Consider the following 9,402-nt stretch of genomic DNA (forward strand, 5'->3'; position numbering starts at 1 on the left):
CAGAGACAGAGACACAGAGAGAGACACACAGAGACAGAGAGAGAAAGAGAGAGAGAGAGAGAGAGAGAGAGAGAGAGAGAGAGAGAGAGAGAGATCCCTCTTTCTATGAAGCCATCAGGATTCAGTCATGGGCACTGCTGACTTTACCTAACCCTAATAACCTCCCAAAGACCCCAGTTCTAAACACCAGAGTCCTTCTGAGATTCCACCTTCTCAGTAACTCATAGTAGGAATTAAATTTCAATACTTGAATCCTTGGGGACACATTCAAACCAGAGCATTTTATCCCTTGCTCCCGAGGTTCATGTCATTCTCACAATACCCAATACAATCATTACATCCCTCAAAGCCTTACCTCAATCCAACACTAATTCAAATGTCCAGTCTCATCTGATACTCACAGCACACTTTTAGCTATGAGCTACTATAAAATCAGAAAACCAGTTACATATATCCAGGACATATGGGCAGAATGGGCACAGGTAAACATTTCTATTCCACAACGGAAAAATGGGGAGGTAGAAAAGAGTAATCAGCCCAAAGCAAAACCAAAACTAGTGGAACAGATGCTGCATCCTAAATTTCCAAGCCCAGCATCTTGGGCACTGGTGTACACTGCAGTGAGGGCCCGGGCAGCACCACTCCAGGGCTTTGCTGATTTCAGCCTCACTGTTGCTCTCTCAGGCTGTGTGTCTTATTGCTGACAACTATACCTTTCCGGATCCCTGAGGCTCCACACTCACAGCTCCACTAGACAGCCGCCTGACAGGCACATTCTTCGAGTGAATCCAAGCCTGTGGAAAACTTATGCCTGAATGAGAGGCTTCCCTGTGAAATCTGGGTAAAAATCACTGATACCACATCACTTGCACCCTGCGCTCCTACAAAGTCAGTTCCACATGGAGGCCACGGGCTGCACCTGGGCCTGCTTGAAGCCACCTGCAGCCATGGAGTGCTCTCCCTGCTGCAAGAAATCTCCAGCTCTTAGAGCATGCCTCAGCTGAGTTCCTGGGAGATTCTACCCAGGAAGGCCTCTTGGCAGGTAAATGGCTTAGGCAGCCTTGCAGATGTCTAAGATGCCCTGGAAGCCTTTTCCAATTGCCCTGGCAACTAGCATTCTTGCTAATCTCTTTTGAAAAGTATGATTTCCCTGCAATGCCCTGCTCTACAGTACCCTAATTTGTTCTTTCCTTTTTCAGTGGCCAGATTTTCCAAATCTTCCTACTCTTCTTTCTTCTTACTCCCAGGTCTCATTGCTGTAAGCCTGAATACAATGGCCAAGAAATGCTCATGCTATAACCTAAATGCCTTGTTGTTTGGGAATGTTCTCCATCAAATAAACTAGATCCCCATTCTTAATTTTAGCCTTCTACAAAGCCTTAAGGCATGCTTAACAACACAAGCAAATTTTTTGTCTACTCCATAACAAGGATAAACTTCTCTTCAATTTCAATCAAGATCTCATTTTCATCTGATACTAGTTTCCTAGTTTCTTACTTCCAGATCTCACCAGAATTTTCCATTACGCTCTGCTTACAACATTTCAGGCTTTTTCCAGTTTGCTACTTTAAATTTTCCCAGCCTAAGCCCATACCTCCACATTTTCAGGTACAGTTATAATAATGACCCATTCTCCTTTTTTGCCAATTTTCTCTACTAGTGTGTTTTGCAATATTACCATAAAGTACTTGAGACAAGTTTTGTAAGGACAGAATTAGTTCTGGAGACACAAAGTCTAATACTTAGCCCTATTAGTTCAGCTTCTATTGAGGATCTAATGGCTAATGACATCACAATGGCGAAAATGTGTATGAAAAAAAGGGGTCACATCTCAAAGTAAGAAGCCAGAGACAGCCTGGGATCCCACAGACCATTGTTTGTGTTTTCAAATGACCTCAGAACCTCTGACCACACTCCATCTCTTGAAAGTTCCATCTCCTCACATCACTGCAGTAAGAACCAGACTCTTGATTGGGGATGTAGCTCAGTGGTGGAGCATACATCTAGCAGGGGCAAGGGCCTGACTTCAACCGCCAATAATAGAAACAGCAACAACAAATCTAGCAGGAAGGGCCAAACTCTCAACACATGGAAACTTTGGAAATAAACACACACCATGTCAAAAACATAGCACTAAGTAGTTAAAGGAAGAGAAGAGACAGGAAAGGCAGTATAAGATATTCATGTAATGACTTAGTTTCATTTCAGTAACCATACAAAACAAAAATGGAAGAGCATGTCTGAAATACAGAGTAAAAACTGTATTTCAATGAAAAAGTACTGGTAAGTAGTATTTTTATTTTTATTTTTTATTTTTTATTTATTTATTTATTTTTTTTTTTTTGTATTTTAGGGAAAGAGAGTGAAGAAGCAGTGTCAGTCGGGAAATGGGCCAGGGACCACATCTGATGTCAGGATCATGACTCCATGACCCACAAAGATAGATGTATGTGCCACCAATAACCCAAGTGAATTCCTAGGCCAATCTAGGTGACAATGTACCCTAATCTCCATCACAAAGTGAACTATTTTTTCTTATGTCTGTAATTGCAACTTCTTGCCTGTCACACAATCTGTCATAAAAACTTTCATCCAAGAAGTATCTCAAGTGTAAGGACGAAGCTAACACACCATAAATATCTGAATATTTACAAAAAAATTGATTTGAAATACCTAAAAATACTCTTATCTCTCCAAACCATATAAATATATTTTCATTTTCATTTCAAATTATGTGTGGTTTCCAACTTAGGCCCACCACACCCAGGCAGAGTTCAGGTATCAGTAGATTAAAACTGGAAATGTTTTGTGAGCTATGTTTTTATGCTTGTTTTTACTTTTTAAAGAAATTATCAGTGCACATTACTCTCACCTGAGATTGGGGCTTACTTGCAAAGCTGGTGTCTTCATTACTTTTCTCATCACTGGGACAAAAATGCCTGACACCAAGGTTAAAGATGGAAAGGTTTATTTAACTCACAGTCTGCAGAGGTTTCAGGCCATAGTTGTTGACTGGCTCCCAGGTAGGGTGGATGGCAGGGTGGATGGAGAAACAGCGCATGATGGGCAGAAGATGGAAGGTAGAAGGCACAGAGTTAGAAGCACTGCGCCATGACCACAGTTTTTTTCTGTTCCATGTCTTACCCTTGGGGTGGGTAGCATTCATCCCCTTAATTCTAGCATCACACTGTGAATCACTTCCAGTATTAGGTCCTTTTCTTAAGCAGCACAGATCTTAGATCCAGCCACCTCCAAAATCCCCACCTATGTGGAGGGACCACATGAGGCTTTGAGAGGACATTAAACATGAGTTCTAACAGTTAGTACACACATTTAATCAAGGTCAGTCGCACTATTCCCTTGTCCCTTCCTTCCCACTCCTTCTCGTTTTCTTTCCTTTCTCCAGAAGCCTACCTCCTGGCTTCCTGTCCTCTGCTCTTTTTTATTTATTTATTTATTTATTTAGCTTCTCATACACAGTAAATCTTTTGATATTTAGCTTACCTAAGTCTGGCCAATTTCATGTAACATGATGGTTACTATAGCCATCCATCCTACCACAAAGTGACATGATTTCACGTGTCTTTGTGGCTTTGCATTATATATAAATATCACATTTTCTTTATCTATTCATCTGTTGATGGACATCTAGGCTGTTCCCACAGCTTAGCTATTGCGAAGCATGCTGCTATAAACATGGTGTGCGTGTATCACAACAGTGTGGAGTCCTAAGTTCTCTTGGAAATATGTCTGCTCCTTTGGCTTGCAACCTCTTCTCTTGCTCCATGTAAAAAAGCTGCATTCACACAAACCAACAAGAAATCACACAAGCATTGACCTCAAAAAATGACTTTGTTCCTGCTTCAAGATGGCCTGAGGATGGGTGTAGTTGGGAGAATCTGTGTTGTACCCTCCAAACAAAAAAAGAAGAAGAAAAAGAAAAAAGAAAACACCTCTGAGAATCTGTGTTAAAGGAATGGTGGTGACCTTATCCCAAAGATTAAAACAAACCCCCTTAAAATACAAGATCCTAGTAGGAGGTGTAGGAAGTAGGCAGAGAAGGGCCTTCTCCATCCAAGAGCGTTGTTTCCTTCCAACCATTACTGCTGCTGCTCTTCTTAGGCACTGGTTATAACTCCAAAAGCAATTCTCTCCCCACCCCCAGTGTTTGTTGTTTTATTTCTACAGTACCGCAGACATGACAGAACATTACCACTGAGCCCCATCCCCAGTCTTTCTTACTCTAGTTTGTAAGAACCAAATGTATACATTTTATTGCCAAACTAACATGTGATCCATCATAATTTCAAGGAGAATCCTGACGGAGGCCTTCTGTGCTTTACTCCCGCATTGGTGCTGTAATACCCATTCCACATGTTGGCAAGGAGAGGCATTCCACATGGAAGCTGGTTGTTCTGGTACTTGAGCAGAGCTGAGGGGAAACGAGGAGGAGGCAAATATTCCAAAATCTAAAGCTCTTTAAACTCTGAAACAAGGACTCCGGTTGAGGATATTCAAACTGAAGACTGGCAAGATAGCTAAGCAAACCAAGCATTTGCTTAGGTAAGTGCAGGGGCCAGGGTTTGATCCCTGACACCGCATGCCGTGCTGGCCCCACCCCCAGGTGCGCTGAGCCAGTAATGGAGTCCGGGTGTGGTGGCGCATGCCTGTAATCCCAGTACTACGGAGGCAGAAAACAAGAGGATCACTTTCAGTCCAAGCTGTGTGATGAGACCCTGCACAAAAGAAAAAAGAAAAAAAAAAAAAAAAAAGGATACTCAAACTATGCTCTTACATGAAACAGCATAATACAATAGAATGCAGTGTAGTATTTGGTAATCTTTCAGAAGAGACGGATAGTAACATATGGACCACTGGCATTGGCAAAGAGAGGGAGTTCAACTTGGGAAAGTAAGAGGTAGTAATTAAAATCGCATTTGCCTTGAACAATCTCCTTTTAAAATATAAATATTCCTTGAAGTGTAGTTACTTTGATCGGTTCCATCTCTGACTCATATAGATGAGTCTGAAACGGAGAGTCTTTCTCAGGACTGCTGAAGTGAGCAGAGGAAAGATCATTTGGAGCGCGGGGCACAGGAAAGGCAGCCAGACACAAGGATGTAATGCATGAGGGGCCTGTGAGCCACCAAGGCCTCGAGGAGAGGGGGCCCTAGGGAGAGGAAGAGGGCGGCGGGGCCGGTAGACGAGCGGCTTCATCAGCCTGGCAGCGTCGTCTGGAACAGCTGGCTGCAGGCCATCGAGCGCCGCTCCCCAGGACTCACTGGTCTCCAGTGCGTGAGGATGCTGACTCCCCTCCTCTTCAACATGACCTAAAAGTTAAGGGTTCCAAGAGGTGGCCTTCGCTGTCTCGCAGTGGGTGGCCTATTGACAGCACTTCTGTATTCTCCCTCATCCCGTACTTGTGGCAGGTGGAAGGGCTGAGCCCAGCATGCCCAGCCTTTCTACTTGCTTTACAACGCAGGATGTTTCTTTGTGAACTGAGCTTGCTGCCAAAATTTGGACAACATCAGAGATTTAAAATCAGAAAATTCCAAGGATGTCTCATGTCCTCACAGCCTATTCTGCCCAGCAAGCATGGGAAGGTAGTGTTTCCATCTCCTTTTTACGTTGTTTTTCCATTTTCTTATTAGTCCAAGCTGTGTAATGGTTACCCACCGCATGGGGAGCTGGTGCGAGTGCAGAGCGCATCTTCATTCCTCTTTTCATCTCCTTCTCCTCCCCTCCCTGCCTCCTCCCTCCATCTCCTGTTCCTCTTCCCTTTTGTAAGAGATCGACCCCCTTTTTCTTGTTACTGTTGTTTTTAAGAACTAAATGTCTTCAGACCTACAACATTGCAAGAACTTGGCAGCCGCAAAAAGGGATTGTGGATTTTATGCCAGGGGGACTCATAAATAATCCGCACCAGCTCATGTGAGCTGCATGAAAGTATACTGAAAATTCCTATTCGTGCGCCCATTTCATTGATTAGGAAGCTGGGGCAGAGTGAGTATGTGATCCAGTATCAAAACTAATGCACACAGGAACCAGAATTCAAATACAGACACTGTGGCTCAAAAGCCCACACATTTAAAGAAATCACTGAGACTAAGGTGTGAATATTTTCAGTTTGGCAGAAAATACAAGCACTTAGGAGCCTCTTGGCAGGTCATATCATCACAGTGTTCAACTTGGACATGGCAGTGGCAAAGCAGATATAGTACATGGTGGCTATGTGTCAATAAAACTTTATTTACAAACACTTTATTTTTTTAGATTAAGAATAATTTTAATAAATAAAAATGCAGAGGAAAACACAAATGATATAAAAATCTATTCACAGAAATAATGTCAGGACACTGGCAGAATCTCCTGCCTGAGTGTTCCAGGGCACATCGAATGTTTTCAAATGATGCCTGAAATAAACATCAACCATCATGATAAGCAACTGGTGGAAGTCCTGGCAGAAATGTGTAACCTTAGTGATGAAAATGACAATAAAGTTGGATCTGACACTAAGAAGAATTGTCACCTCAATGAAAACATTGAGAAATGATTATTGCATCCAGAGCGGCTTTGTCTGCCACTGCCTTTCTCCACCTGGTAGGAACATCTTCCTGCTCTCGTCTGCCTTAGGCCTGCAGTCTTTTAGAGACCAAACACCATGTCTTGAATTAAGTTGCAGAGTTCTAATGGAGAGATATTTGAAGTCGATGCTGAAATCACCAGTCTGTCACAATCAAGACCATGTTGGAAGACTTGGGAATGGATAATGAAGGAGATGATGACCCAGTTCCTCTACCAAATGTTAATGCAGCAATATTAAAAAAGTCATTCAGTGGTGTACACACCACAAGGATGACCCTCCTCTGCCTGAGGATGATGAGAACAAAGAAAAGCGAACAGATGACATCCCTGTTTGGGACCAAGAATTCCTGAAAGTTCTCCCAGGAACCCTTTTTGAACTTATTCTGGCAGCAAACCATCTGGACATCCAAGGTGTGCTTAATGTTACATGCAAGACTGTGTTGCCAATATGATCAAGGGGAAAATTCCTGAGGAGATCTGTAAGACTCTTATTATCTTTTTAATTTAATTTTTATTTATTTTAATGAGAAAAAATAACAATAAAACAGTTTCAAGAAAAGGTGGATAGGACAGTTACAATAATTAATACATTGCATATTGTTGTCTTCATAGTAGGTATTCAGAGGCCAAGACTTAGACTATTAGTACAAACCTTTCTCTTTTCTGTATTTTAGGGAAGGGTCTGCAGGGTGTTCAGTGTATGAACACTTTAATGTGGCTGACTAACTGTGGCTCTTGTGTGTCAACCTGAACATTTCTCATTGTTACAGTAAGCTCCCTCTTTGTATATGTAAATTTCACACCGAAAATCTAAAATCACTTTGTCATTTCTGTATATTCATTGCTATTTTGGCATACAGTGACTTCTCCAGGTCAATAAAAATATGTTGACTCCCTTTTAGGAAAATTTAGGTTTTAGCAACTACATCTGTTAGGACATCTCATAATTTATCCCTCACAAATAGAAGCGCAAAGGCTGTATTTTATACCTGCTTGGCCCACTAAGGCTCTGGCCCAGCAAGAAAACCCACATGAAGCCCACCCAATGTAGAGCATCCAGTTTGGTTGTTAGGGTATTTGTTTCTAAAAATCCAGCAACAGTGTAATGCACTCTGATGATCCAGGACAGATGTGGGGATAAAGTCGAAGCTGAAAATATTCCTGAGGAACTTAAACTGAGATCAGAGGCATTGCCAGCAGACACGTGCTAAGTTGGAGTTCCGAAAATGTGCTCTGTCTTGGGTGATTTCAGTGTCCCACCAAGCACCCCCTCCTTGCCACAGCTGCAGTGGGAAGAAGTCGGGTTTACAAGTGGTGTTGACCTCGTTGTCAAGGGAAGGAAAGTAGATTCGGTTCCATACTCCATCCCTTAACTTGACAGAAGCAAACGGGCTTCTGTAAAAAATTAGGAAGCTGACCCCAGTGCGCTTCCGGCAAGTTGGTGCTTATGTATTTATATCCCTATTCTTCATTACCTCTTCTTTGAAGCTGGTGAGATTCATTTCGTTCGGCTGCTCCTTTGTCTACCTAAGTCTTAGTGAAAACAGCCATTACCAGTGATGTGACATTGTTGCGACAGAGCTAACAAACCAGCTTGGGCACGATCTACTTTCCAATTTGGCAGCCTCAAAATCATAATATGAGCATGTAAGTGTGATAGCCAGGTTTATAGTCTTCTTTCTTATACTCATAGTTCTATTTTTCTCCCTGCCCCTCCTTTTTCTGAGTCACTGCCCAGTTTCCTTGTTTCTATAGCTACTAATAGCAGAGCTACCCTCGAATCTATAATGGAGTTTGCCTCTTTTATGCTTATTTTAAAGAAAATAGAAAATTGAGTACTTTAAAACTTAGTGATTTCCCGCTTTTTAATTGCTTTTCTTCTGATGGAAAATGCACTTTACCGTGCCTGATGTTATACCATTCGAGATGAGATTGCCATCATATCCACATTTAGATTATGGGTCAGATAAAGTTTTCTTTTTTGAACTGAATTCTGGAAAATAGACCATTGTTCTTATTTTGAAAAGTAGTAGATAATAAGTCCTACTTGTATTTGTATAATTTTTTAGATACTCTGAATTCAAAGAAAATGTGTTACTCCTCCAGCAAATATAAATTCCAGTTAAATGTTCTTTTTTTAAAATTTTTTAATAGATTGCAAATTGAAAATGAATTATTTACAAACATAATTGAATATAACAATAAAAACTGTACAAAATAAAAATGAAGAAAGAATTTATAGCTTGGTCATAATAGTTCACTGTGTCAAAACCAAGAAACTTATATTCATATAATTAGAATTCTCAACGTAGAAAGAGTAGGCAATAACTATTTAAAAATTTAAAATTTCTGAATTTAGTTCAACTTATAATACCTCATTTCCAAGAAAAATGAACCTTTTGCAAAGACATTTAAAGTATGTAAAAAACTAGACTAATTAAAGGACTGAAAGAAAAGATATGTCCTCTTTGAATTTTATACTTACCAAACATACCTTTGAAAACTAAAAGTAAGACTTTATAGTTATACAAACTTGAAATATTTTAATATCTCCAGAAGTAGCATATAGGAAATAACAAAGAGCATAATTAAAAAGACAAGAGAAGTTGCAGTATACTCCTGGATGAACAATAAAGAGCTCTCAATATAATAGTTATGCAGGACTATATAAAAATATATTAGATGAACCCTTATTTAAAGGTCATTCCAGATTTCTATGGAACAGTACCAATCTTATGTTGGGTTATACATGTATTTTCCCCCATATATGTGTGTGTATGTGTGTATAAAAGACAGGGAAGAAGTAATATAAAGTCA

Source organism: Octodon degus, unplaced genomic scaffold (assembly GCF_000260255.1).
Source record: "Octodon degus isolate 3935 unplaced genomic scaffold, OctDeg1.0 scaffold00009, whole genome shotgun sequence".
Lineage (NCBI taxonomy): Eukaryota > Metazoa > Chordata > Mammalia > Rodentia > Octodontidae > Octodon > Octodon degus.